This window comes from Pseudorca crassidens, chromosome 2 (assembly GCF_039906515.1).
Source record: "Pseudorca crassidens isolate mPseCra1 chromosome 2, mPseCra1.hap1, whole genome shotgun sequence".
Classification (NCBI taxonomy): Eukaryota; Metazoa; Chordata; class Mammalia; order Artiodactyla; family Delphinidae; genus Pseudorca; species Pseudorca crassidens.
Genome location: NC_090297.1, coordinates 78,464,677 through 78,478,164, shown reverse-complemented (window position 1 = coordinate 78,478,164; position 13,488 = coordinate 78,464,677). Strand labels below are relative to the sequence as shown.

The following is a 13,488-nucleotide window of genomic DNA, read 5'->3' as shown; positions in this document are numbered from 1 at the left end:
TTACTCAGAGAAGCTGTCCTTGATCTCACTGACTAGGGCAAATCCAACACTGCAGGCTCTCACAGCACTGTGGACCTCTCTTGGTTGTCCCTGTCATAGACACCATTTTCCATTCATTTGTGTGGTTCTGGGTGAATGTTGGTCTCCATTGTCTTCCCAACACCTAACAGTCTTGGCACATAACAGGTGCTCAATATATATTAATCAAACAAATTAATAATTCATTCAAAACAAAGTTCCAAGAACAGTTCCAAAAACAGTTCCAAGTGTGAGATCTCAGACTTATTAATTTGAATACGTTGTCAGCAAAAAGAAAATAGAGGGAAAAATTTAGAGCCCATCAGCTAACTTGGAATAAGACCCCAAACAGTGCCATCTTTATAGACAAACTGTATAGCAATATTTTGAAATTGTTTACTTGCAGTTGCTATTATTAGTAAGAAAGATGGCTTGGGGCCAGATGAGGTCTTCCTGAGAAAACTATTTCAAAGATATTGAGCTCTGCCAAATGTATTTTTAAATGGTTCAAAGACCTAGAAGACAAGATACTAAAGCCCAGTAATATATCAACTTGCATGGTGACATCCAGTTATCTAAAGCAGTTTTATTCAACAGCTTCATCAGTAGGATGAAAAGGCAGATTGAGGATGCTTGAAAGGAATAAAACTGATTCAAGAGTTGTTAAATTGGGAGGTTTTAATTATTAATCACAAATACTGAAAAACTATGCAGAAAGGTAACAGACATTTAAAAACAGATTTAGAAGGAAAAAGTGAGGAAGAAACAAGTAAAATTTCTTTTTAAAAGTCGAACATTTCAAAGCTGAGAGATCCTTGGAAGTTCTGAAGTAAAATGGGATTTAGGAACGAGTGAATAATCTTTTGGGTGGCTTACGGCCAAGGGAAAAGACAAGGTTTACGGAACAACTGTGGGGATTTATTTGTTTTTACTTATCCTGTAATGTTTCATCCTATTTCAGATGACCCATGTTAAAAACTTAACAGACCAATGTTGTAGGGCCCTAAAAATTGGTTATACAGACATAAGTTAAAATTGTTTCTGGAAAAACAAAGTAAATGTCTACTCAACAAAGGAATAGAAATTGGTAAGAGATAAGTTGGTTCATTTCTACTCAATGTTCTTAGATATGAAAAGTGTTGGTATTCTTGTGGGAAAGAAGTGTGACCTAGGGAAATGAGGTGTAGAAGGCCAGGATTTTGATTCATCCTTGGTCTTTCCTTTCTGGAGGCTGAGAGAGGGATATATTATCATTAGAGATAGCTACTCTAGAGGCACAAAGTTTTTCAAGGATAGATTCGGTGCCATTGAAAAGCTCTATATTCCTAGCACCTACCACGGTGCCTGGCAGCTTTATTCATTCTTTCTACAAGTACTAGAGTAGCTTTTATCTGCAAGGTATTGAGCTCACTAATGTGGATATACCAATGATTAAGACAGATATAACTCCTGTCCTTATGAACCTTATATCATGATGAAAAGACATAGTAAATAACGACACACAACCATTTAATCACAATTGTGACAGGTGTGATGAAGTGGAAGTTTTGGGTACTCTGGTAGTATACTGTAAGTCCCCTACATACGAACCTTCAGGTTGCAAACTTTCAAAGGTACAAACGTGTTTGCATGTCCAATCACGTAAGTTAGTTCACGTGTCTGGCGTACACTGTCACGTGCGTGCATCCTCTACAAGTGGTTGTGTTTTTGTGTACTTACATTGTGTAGCTTACTGATGAAGACCTGATGGAATTGGAAGCCCAGAAAAAGGACGAAGAGAGACAAGAGGCAGAAGTAGTAACTGAAGAACTGAAGAGGTTCACGATGCAGGGGATGGCAAGGGGATTTTCTTTATTTGAGAAGGTACTGTTAGTTTTTGAGGCACAGGACCCGAACGTAGAACGGTACACGAAGGCTGCAGCAGCCGTTCGGAATGCAATCCAGTGCTACCGTGTCATCCATGATGAGATAAAAAGAGCTCCTACCCAGATATCACTGGGTCATTTTTTCAAGAGGGTAGATAGAACTGAATCCAGCAAGGAACCAGAACCTGCGCCATCAGCGTCAAGCATGAGTGAAATTGCAGCTTGCCCTCCGTCCCCTATTGCTGACGATCCTTCAGCTCTACCACCTCCCACCTCCTCTCCCTCCTCCAGTCAGTAACTCTTCTTGCCTGTTCACTCGATGCCAGATGCTGTACTGTACTACTGTACTTTTCAAGGAACTGTACTGTAAGATTAAAAATGTTTTATTTTTTGTGTTTGTTTTTTTATGTATTACTTGTGTGAAAAGTATTATAAACCTATTACAGCACAGTACCATATAGCCGATTGTGTTAGTTGGGGACCCTGGCTAACTTTGTTGGACTTATGAATGTGCTCTCAGAACAGAACTCGTTCGTATGTAGGGGACTTACTATACTGAGGTACCTGAGCTACAGGGGGTTTAGGAAGTGATGCCTACATGAAAATAGGAAGTATAGGTAGGAATAGTTACTTTGATAAAGTTGGAGCCCAGGACCAGGAGAACATTCTGGGCAGAATGAAAGGGCTGAAATGTGACGGCTTTTGGTTTCCCCTTTGAAACATATCATTTTGCCCTCCATCACTCATTAGAAAGGTTTTGGTTCTGTTTACTCGAATAAGGTTGGACTTGATATCTTCTGTCTCTGGAGACATGAGGGAAGGGGTAGCCTGAGCTCGTTCAGATTCCATGAGACAGAGGGTGCCTCAAGTTACATGTTCTTAGACTGAAAGGACAAAAAGTCACCGGGACTCACCAGCAGTCTTTTTCTAAGGTGGCAGCTATGAAGGCCAAAGGCTGCTCTTCTCTCCTGCATCCGTCCAAATGTGTACCAGCCTGCAGAGTAGTCATCTCACTCAGAATCTGTCTAGAATTCCTCCTTCGGAACTGACTTCTGAGTTACACAGAGGAAATTCAGTCTTTGGTCAGAGGACAGTCTCCTTTAGTCTGTTTTATTTATGTTTTTTTCTTTTCCTCCCTTGGGTAGAACCTTCTTCCTTCCATTTCTTTCTTCCTCTTTCCCTTCCTCTTTCCTCCATCCCTCCCATTCTTCCTCTTTCAACATTTGTTATCCAACCACTCTGTGTCAAGTACTGGGGATAAAAGATAAATAAAAAGCGATAGTTGACTATGTGGGCAGCAGATCTATAAGCAAGGAGACTCAAAATGTGTTTTCCCTTCTTTTTGCTTCTCATCTATTTGTATGGATTCAAACCCAAAGGGTTTATGTGAGCCAGACCAGCACTAGGAAAGAAGCACACCAACTAGCCCTTTAACCTCTGCAGGCAGTTTGCCAAGAGCCCTGTCAGAGAAGGACAGAGATATAAAAGCAAGCATGAAATTGTCCTGGGATGAAGTAAAAATAAAAATGGGAATAGGGGCTTCCTTGGTGGCGCAGTGGTTAAGAATCTGCCTGCCAATGCAGCAGACACGGGTTCGAGCCCTCGTCTGGGAAGATCCCACATGCTGCAGAGCAACTAAGCCCATGCGCCATGACTACTGAGCCTGTGCACCTAGAGCCTGTGCACCGCAACGAAGAGTAGCCCCTGCTCGCCGCAACTAGAGAAAGCTTGTGCGCAGCAACAAAGACCCAAATGCAGCCAAAAATAAATAAATAAAATAAAATAAAAAATAGAAATAAATAGGTACCTTAACTTTCACAATCTGAACTGGAATAGACTGGGATAGATTTTTTGTTACACAAACTCTTGCAACTTGCTATTCAAAACCCAAGAACCAAATAAATTTGGATAAGAGAAACTATTTATTCAGTATTTCCATCCATTATTTCTTTTTGTAATTGAGATATAACTGACATATAACATTGTATTATTTTTAACTGTACAACATAATGATTTGACATACTATATATTGTGAAATGATTACCAGAACAAGTTTAGTTAATATCCATCACCACACAGTTACAAATTTTTTTCTTATGATGAGAACTTTTAAGATCTACTCTCTTAGCAACTTTCTAATATACAATACAGCATTGTTAACTATAGTCATCATGTTGTCCATTACATCCCCAGAATTCATTTATCTTATAACTGGAAGTTTGTACCTTTCAACCGCCTTCACCCATTTCAGCCATGACCCCCATGCCCACCCCCCCACCCAGCCTCTGGTAACCACCAGTCTCTTCTCTGTATCTATGAGTTTTTTTGTTTGTTTTAAGATTCCACATACAAGTGAGATCACATAGTATTTGTCTTTCTCTGTCTCACTTATTTTACCTAGCATAATGCCCTCAAAGTCCATCCATGTTGTTGAAAATGGCAGGATTTCCTCCTTTTTCATGACTCAGTAATATTCCATTGTATACAGACACCACGTTTACTTTATTCATTCATCCATCAGAGGACACTTCAGTTGTTTCTATGTTTTGGCTGTTGTAAATAATGCTGCAATGAACATGGGGGTGCACACATCTTTTCCAGTTAGTGTTTTTGTTTCCTTTGGATAAATGCACAGAAGTGGAATTGCTAGATCATGTGGTAGTTCTATTTTTAATTTTTTGAGGAAACACCACACTGTTTTCTATAGTGGCTACACCAATTTACATTCCTACCAACAGTGCACAAGGGTTCCCCTTTTTCTATATCCTCACCAACACTTGTTATTTCTTCTTTTTGATGATAGCCATTGATTTGCATTTCCCTGATGATTAGTGACGTTGAGCACATTTTCATGTGCTTCTTGGCGATTTGTATGTCTTCTTTGGAAAAATATCTATTCAAATCCTCTGCCTATTTTTAAAAATTGGATTGTTTGGGTTTTTTATTTTCCTATTGAGTTGCATGAGTTCTTCATATTTTTTGGATATTAACCATTTATCAGATATATGACTTGCAAATAATTTCTCCCATACCATATGTTGCCTTTTCATTTCCTTGATGGTTTCCCTTCCTGTACAGAAGCTTTTTAGTTTGATGTAATCCCACTTGTTTATTTTTGATTTTGTTGCCTTTGTTTTGGGTCTCAAGAGCTCACTGCTAAAAACACTGTCAATGATCTTACCCTCTATGTTTTCTTCTAGGAGTTTTATGGTTTCAGGTCTTTAACTCATTTTGAATTGATTTTTGTGTATGGTATATGATAGTGTTCCAGTTTCATTCTTTTGCATGTGGTTGTCCAGTTTTCCCAGCACCATTTATTAAAGAGACAATCCTTTCCCCATTGTATATTCATCCTTTTTTCTTAAACTGGTGCTTCTTTCTGGTGAGAAAGTCCATAGCTCTTTTCTAATCCTCAGTGGGATTTGTAATCCCCCAAATACTTAACCACCACACTGCAGTACATCAGCTGTTATGACTACAGAAGAGCAGAAAAACGTGTGTGGAAAGAAAGTAGCTGCAGGAATTAAACTAGAAAAAAGTGGTAAGAACATGAATGAGTCAGCATAAGGGTATAAGAGCTTTAAAAGGTATCAACTTCAAAGAGAAAATGAAATTATTTGGGTTGCCCTAGTAACACCAAGATAAAAATGTGGAAGTGAAAATGCAGGATTTAACACTAGGGAAACCTTTGGCACCAAGATCTCTCCTATCATGGAATGAGCTTTACCATGGCAACAGGCAAAAAACATGTAAACGGATTAAAGAAAAAATATCCAAGGAGTGGAAGCATGGTAATAAAGACAAAGCTGATCTAATAAATAAACTGTACCTTTCTTTTCTTTTAATTCACAGAATTAAATAGGGGGAAGGCAAAGGGTCTGCAGGGATCAAATGAGACTTTCCTCAGTGACATGTGGTCTTAAATGATTTTAAAAGTTCAGCTTAATGTATTATTTTCACACACTTATTTTTCCCCAAATGGTACAGAATCTCTACTCAGTCTAGACCTCTGGTTTTATTATAGGAAAAGGCAAAAGAAATAAAAACAGAAGGAATAGGTTAAATTTTCCATGCCCAATCTCTACTTTTTTGGAGGAGTTATGTCCCTGGCGATTAAGGCAAGAAGAGACATTCATATTAATGTACTACTGCAGTATTAAAGGATTACTCTAGTATTATAGTATTCAGGACACGGCACTGAAGTCAAAGCGTCCAGGTGTGAATCCTGGCTCTGCCACTTGTGAGCTGGGTGACCATGAACAGGTTACTCAATCCTTCTGTTTCCTCATTTTTAAAATGGGCAAAAGGATGGTATCTTCCTTCACTGGGTTTCTGGGAAGTGTATAAGAGGTAATTCTGGCAAACACTAATTGCTGTACTAGGCAGGAAGTTAGCACTCATATATGACAACTACTAATATTATCAATAGAGCTAACAATCCAATTTGACAAGTATGATAGGGAGTTTACTATTAAGAATAAGAATTTCTTGGTGTTTAGGGCCTTCAGCTCTAACTTGAGGTATCAAACTAAAAACAATTCTTTATAAAACAAAAGAAACAAGCTTTGAAAGATCGTTTTTGTTAAAAGGGAGAGGAAAGATCTAACAATGAATATTTAATATTATTATACCTACTAAATACCAGGCATTAAACAAGTTATCTGTTAAGCTTCCACATGAAACCCATGAGGCAGGTATGATCTTAGCTCTTCAGAAGAAGAAATGTACAAGAGAGACGAATGATTTCTCCAAGGTTACAAAGCCTGTGACTGGCACACCAAAACTTCCCACTCCGCTCTGTCAGATTCCAATGCTCAAACTCATTCTACTTCATGAGAGAAATTATTTTAGTCTCTAACAACCTCCTTTATGGGAAATTCAGCCTTGTCATCCATTGGCCAAAAAGCCTATTTGGGGAGTTAGCTATCTGAGGACTGAATTCAGGGCAATCAAATCTCTAGCCTAAAATCTGGCACTGAGAGAGAAATCCAGTCTGAGGAAAGATCTTTTAAAAGTTTACAAAGGACTCAGCTTCTCTCCACGAGGGGGTAACTGGTATCGCACTTACACTTCTGTTGTAAGTAGAGAGAAAAACACAATTTTACCAGAACCACAGAATATCTTTTATGTTATACTCTTGGTTACATCTATTTTTCGTTTGATGGTAAACCCTTGGGTGGAGAATGCAATCCCCCAATTTCGCACTGTTCCAATCTCCTTTAGGGGGACCTGCATGTGACTTTCAGGAACTCAGTGCAGCAAAACAGCGAGAACCTTCTGTACTGAGAATTTGAATACTGGGAAACATATACCAAATGAAAATAGAAGGACAGTGACTACTTACTTCCTTTACATTGTTCTTATTCAAGTTAATTTGGTCAAGACACTTAACTATTAACCATCTCTTGCCCCTAGAAAATTATCAGATCCTCCCTTTCTTGATGTTTCAGCAGTGTTTTGCTTTATTGCAGATATGTCTACAGAGGATTTGTTTTCCTAAAAAAAATGGTTCAAATGTTCATTGTCTTTTTTTTCAAATTAATTAATTAATTAATTTGGGGGGGGGCTGTGTTGGGTCTTCGTTTCTGTGGGAGGGCTTTCTCTAGTTGCGGCAAGCGGGGGCCACTCTTCATCGCGGTGCGCGGGCCTCTCACTATCGCGGCCTCTCTTGCTGCAGAGCACAGGCTCCAGACGCGCAGGCTCAGTAGTTGTGGCTCACGGGCCTAGTTGCTCCGCGGCATGTGGGATCTTCCCAGACCAGGGCTCGAACCCGTGTCCCCTGCATCGGCAGGCAGACTCTCAACCACTGCACGACCAAGGAAGCCCCATTGTCTTTTTAAAATTATGATTCTCAATTTCTTGCTTCCAGTTTCAGATCAGACAATGTTTCCAGAAGCAGGGGACAGAAAATGCTTCAGGTGCACTTTATGTAAAAAATTCCCATAGGTACCTGAAGTCTCTTCCCAATCCCTGGGTTGATTGGGAAGAACTAAGGTTGGCAGCCTTAGTTCTGCCAACTAATTCTTTTTTTTTTTTAATCTTTATTGGAGTACAATTGCTTTACAATGGTGTGTTAGTTTCTGCTTTATATCAAAGTGAACCTGCTATACATATACATATATCCCTATATCTCCTCCCTCTTGCGTCTCCCTCCCACCCTCCCTATCCCACCCTTCTAGGTGGTCACAAAGCACCGAGCTGATCTCCCTGTGCTATGCAGCTGCTTCCCACTAGCTATCTATTTTACATTTGGTAGTGTACATATGTCCATGCCACTCTCTCACTTCGTCCCAGTTTACCCTTCCCACTCCCCGTGCCCTCAAGTCCATTCTCTACATTTGCGTCTTTATTCCTGTCCTGCCCCTAGGTTCTTCAGAACCACTTTTTTTTTTTTTAGATTCCATATATATGTGTTAGCATACGGTATTTGTTTTTCTCTTTCTGACTTACTTCACTCTGTATGACAGACTCTAGGCCCACCCATCTCACTACAAATAACTCAATTTTGTTCCTTTATATGGCTGAGTGATATTCCATTGCATATATGTGCCACATCTTTATCCATTCATCTGTTGATGGACACTTAGGTTGTTTCCATGTCCTGGTTATTGTAATTAGAGCTGCAATGAACATTGTGGTACATGACGCTTTTTGAATGATGGTTTTCTCAGGGTATATGCCCATTAGTGGGATTGCTGGGTCAATATGGTGGTTCTATTTTTAGTTTTTTAAGGAACCTCCATACTGTTCTCCCTAGTGGCTGTATCAATTTACATTCCCACCAACAGTGCAAGAGGGCTCCCTTTTCTCCACACCCTCTCCAGCATTTATTGTTTGTAGACTTTTTTTTTTTTTTTCGGTACGCGGGCCTCTCACTGTTGTGGCCTCTCCCGTTGCGGAGCACAGGCTCTGGACGTGTAGGCTCAGCGGCCATGGCTCACGTGCCCAGCCGCTCCGCGGCATGTGGGATCTTCCCAAACAGGGGCACGAACCTGTGTCCCCTGCATCGGCAGGCGGACTCATAACCACTGCGCCACCAGGGAAGCCCTGTTTGTAGATTTTTTGATGATGGCCATTCTGACTGGTGTGAGGTGATACCTCATTGTAGTTTTGATTTGCATTTCTCTAATGATTAGTGATGTTGAGCATCCTTTCATGTGTTTGCTGGCAATCTGTATATCTTCTTTGGAGAAATGTCTATTTAGGTCTTCAGCTCATGCAGCTCAATACGAAAAAGACAAACAACTAATTCTTGATGTTAAGACATACCCAAACATGTAGACCATTCTGAAATTGTAGCTCTTTTAGGGGAATCTGACTTACGATATGATTTCATGTCAACCTGAGTTCTAGGGTACATGTTCCCTTAGCTTCAATTTTTCTTCATATCATCAAATACAACCTGCAGATATTTCTATTAGTGCTCTGCTTTCTATTTATATTTAACCTTAATGTTTTCATCCCAACTCCCCAAGTTTCCTCCTTTTCTTGTTTTCCCCAATATAAGTGACTCATGATGTATCTAATGGATCAGATGTATGGTTTGAGAGAGAAAAAGATGACACCAAGATTTTTGACTTGAGGAACAGAAAGGATGGAGGTGACATTTTCTGAAGGGAGAAGGAAACGACAGAAAGAGCAAATTTGGGGAGGAGGGGATGAGGAATTTGGTTAGAGACATGTTAAATATGAGACATCTATTAAGACGAACAAGTGGAGGGACTCCAGAAACAGTTGGCTATACTAGGCTAGAGTTAGGCAAGATCTGGGCTGGAGATATAAATTTGGGGGTCATCAGGGTATAGGAAGTGATTAAAGCCATGGGACAGTATGAAGTCACTTTGGAAGTATACAGAGAGAAGAAAACTACCTAAGGACTTCTACAGCAAGGAGCATTTTCCCACCAGATGTGGGACTGAATTACTCTCTCACTTGTTTAGGTTACCGTGAAAATGTCATATTATCATTAACATGATAATGGAACACTGTCTCTGGTGACCCTCTTTAAAATATTAATACTAACTTGTCACCACCAGTGGCACACTATCCAAGCATTCCAGTTTTTCATTCTCCTAAGTGACTTTTATCAACAGCATTATCTTTATCAGATGTACTACATACGTGTCTACTAGTGTTTTTGTCTGTCTCCTGCATTATAAGGTACATTCCATAAGAAACAGGGACTTTGTTTTGTTCACTCGTACCTCTCAGTGTGCAGAACAGTGTCTGGCACATAAAAAGGACTCGGTAAATAGTTGCTGAATGAATGAATGATGAAAAATGAGTATACACGTATTCTGAAAATCTCTCAGTTGTTAAAAATGAATAACTATCATACCTGTTTTATTGCTCTTCACAAATTGAAGGTTTGTGGCCACCCTACATTGTCAGATAACGGTTAACATTTTTTAGCAATAAAGTACTTTAAAATTAAGGTATGTACATTGTTTTTTAGATATAATGCTATTATTGCACACAATAGACTACAGTGTACTATAAACATAACTTCTATATGCACTGGGAAACCAAAATTTGGTGTGATTTGATTTATTGAAATATTTGCTTTATTGTGGTGGTCTGGAATCAAACACACAACACCTGTGAGGTATGCCTGTATAACAGAAATATTTCTGTAAATACCAGAATTTAGAGTTAGGTGCACTTAGTTTTGAAGAAGAGAACCACCAGATTTGTTTTTGCAACACTCTGCATCTTCTCATGATACCCACACTCTGCTTCAGGGCAGAGGAGAAGCAAAGAAGGTATAAAAGGCCACCTGCGAGATTTATGCGGAGGTTGAAAAGGAAAATCTTTCTCTGCCTTGTTCAGGGAGTTGGGAGAGGGAAGATAGGAGAGGAGTGGGAAAAGAGAGGTTCTCGGCCTGATTTATTTTGAACTTGGGCTCCTAGATAATAACTGTAGCAGTATCATATTCTTTCCTCTACTTCCATTGCCTGTCTAAATCACCGTCCAGGGACCTACCATAGAATAAGGTAAAGACTGCAAGAAGGGAAGGACAGGTACTTACTAAGCAACGGCAGGCAAGAGTGATCATTGACAGTTTGGGTCAGAATTCTCAATGGTAAATGACTGGCAAAGCACAAGTGCAGGAGGATGGGAGAGTCAGGACTGTGGGAAGCCATGGTGAATCTACCATCATTCTGCAAAAAACATGATACTAAACTGGTGGTAAGAAGAGCCTGTAAGTCAGCCTTTTGCTATAACTAGCATTATTCAGTCCCTTACTGGAGTCTGAGTTCCATCTTTCAAGAGGAATGTGGAAAAATATTAGATAGACAGTTATTTAAGAGCAAGTTCCACCTGCAAAAATATATCCAGATTTCAATATTTCCAACTCAGCTCTATTGCTATTACCCTGGTCCAAGCCATCATCATCTCTCAGCTAGATTACTGCAATAGCCTCACAACTGGTCTCCCTGCTTCTACCACTGACCCGTATAGATTTGTCTCAACTGAGCGGCAGAATGATCCTATTAAAATATTGGGTTTCTCCTGTGCTCAAAACCTTCTGACAACTCCGTCTTACTCAGAAAAAGCCAAAATGTTTACAAAAATCCTACTAGGCCCTATGTAGTCTGCACTCTTCCCACGCTCAGCGCCAGTGTCATAGCCTCCTTCACTCTGGCTAGCTCCAGCCACACTGGTCTTTCCTGCAGTTTTTTCAACATCCCAGGTTCACTCCTGCCCCAGGGCCTTTGCATGTGCAGTACCCTCTGCCTGGAATTCTCCTCTTCCTGATACCAGAAATTATCTGCATTCCAACCACTTTTCACCATTTCTGTCACTACCACTCTGGGCCAAGCCTTCACCAGCTCTCGTGTGGATAATACAGCAAAGCTGATTTCATGTATTACAACCGCAGCCCCGGCACTCCCTTTCTTCCTGCCCTGCCTTACTTTTCTCCATAGCATTTGGCACCTTTGAACACGCTACACATTTTAGTTACTTATGTGTTTCTCTTGTCTCCTCCCCCTTGACCATAAGTCCCATGAAGGCAGGAATTTTTGTCAGATTTGGACACTATTTTGTCCCTAATGTCCAGGAGAGTGTCTGACCCATATTTGTCATTCAGTAGGTATTTTTTGATTGAAAGAATAAAGCAAGAGAAACAGAATTTAAGGAGACAGGTTACCTAAATCGAGACAAGCAAAGGAATATATAAGTCTAACAGATGATTCAAGAACCTAGAAGTATATGGATAGACTAAGGTACCGACTACAAAGTGCTTCAATTTCAGATGTAAAAACAGGCCCTCAAACGGCGGCATGAGAGGTTTAGGGTAGACAGGAAGAACCTGTTGTTATATTATTCAATAGACGGTTCTAGAACAAAACCTGTGGGTTGGTCATGCCACTGAGATGTGCAAAATGGGCGCGACTTGCTCTCTGGGGGTGGAGTGCTAGCTGAGAAAGCCCACCGCTGCTCTGCTCAGAGCCTAAGGTGAGTATTTCCCCAGGAGCCAGCATCACTTACTGAAACAGCAGAGAGTGCCATGTGCTTCCAAAGGGGAAACACATGTACTGGTGCTCAATCAGGAATTACCCACTGCAAAACCTGTTGACAGAATCTGGGCTGAGCCGGGCTCCTGAAATTTATTAGAAAATTTTGGGGGAAACAAAACGCAGGGGACATAGAGTGGTGGCTCTCAATGTGTGGAATCAGCTGGAAAGTTTTAAAAATACTAATACCCGGGTCCAGTTAAATCAGAACATACCCCAGGCATGAAGTGTCTTCTTTAAAGGTGCCCAGGTGATTCCAACATGCAGCTGAGGTGGAGATCTATTTCCCTAGAAACCTCGTACTTCCTCTTTTTGTGATTAAAAAGTAAACCTATGATGATGTCATAGGTGATGTCTTAAGGAAAAACTGGAGCTTTATCTGTGCCTACCAAAGCAGAGTTCACTTACTTAAAATGCTTTCAGTACTCTATGAACTCATATTTTCGTATCATGTCTGTAGTTAATAGGTACCTCACCTCTCCCCCGATCACCATATCAGAATGACAGGCTTCCCCAGGTGGCCCACCCTCCTGTGGGAAGAGGGTAACGTTTGACGGGGTCATGACCACAACTGCAGTGTCCTATTTTGGAAGGCTGTGGCTGGGTGTCTTCATAGGCAGTCCAAGATCAACACTCTCCCTACCTGCTCTGTTCACTCCTTCACTCCCCGGGGTTATTTATATATGAATCCATCTCCCCGCCCACACTATAAATTCTGTAAGGGCAGACGCTGCCTTGCACATTTTGGCACTCCCAGCCTCTGACCTCGTTGTCTGAGGAATAATGACAAGGAGCTCCACAGGCATGGCGATGATTTACCCCTCCAGGACATTTTCTAATGTGGATGATGCATCGAACACTAGAACTGTAGTTTTGATGGGGTCCATTTTTACTTTACAGGTGTTTTATTTTAGAATAACAGTGAGTGTGGGTCTTACCAGCAAAGATCTCTTTATGGATAAAGAAAAATCCCATCTCCACCACAACAGGAGCTAAGGTTTACTATGTGCCTAGACAGTGTCAGGCACATCACATGTATCATATTATTTAATCCCCGAACATCCCTAGGCTCTAGGTACCCTTAC

At 40.5% G+C, this 13,488-nt stretch overlaps 1 protein-coding gene across 2 annotated transcripts in view; it reads right to left on the bottom strand.

Moving 5' to 3' along the window:
- Positions 1 to 13,488, bottom strand: part of LRRC8C (leucine rich repeat containing 8 VRAC subunit C) — a 92,209-nt gene that overhangs the window by 52,750 nt on the left and 25,971 nt on the right. The window contains exon 2 of one of the 2 annotated variants that reach the window (XM_067726838.1): positions 2,798 to 3,134. The exons of the other annotated variant lie outside the window; for it this stretch is intronic. The gene's annotated coding sequence lies outside the window, so the exon portion shown is untranslated. The remainder of the gene's footprint in view (positions 1 to 2,797; positions 3,135 to 13,488) is intronic. 2 annotated transcript variants of the gene reach the window in all.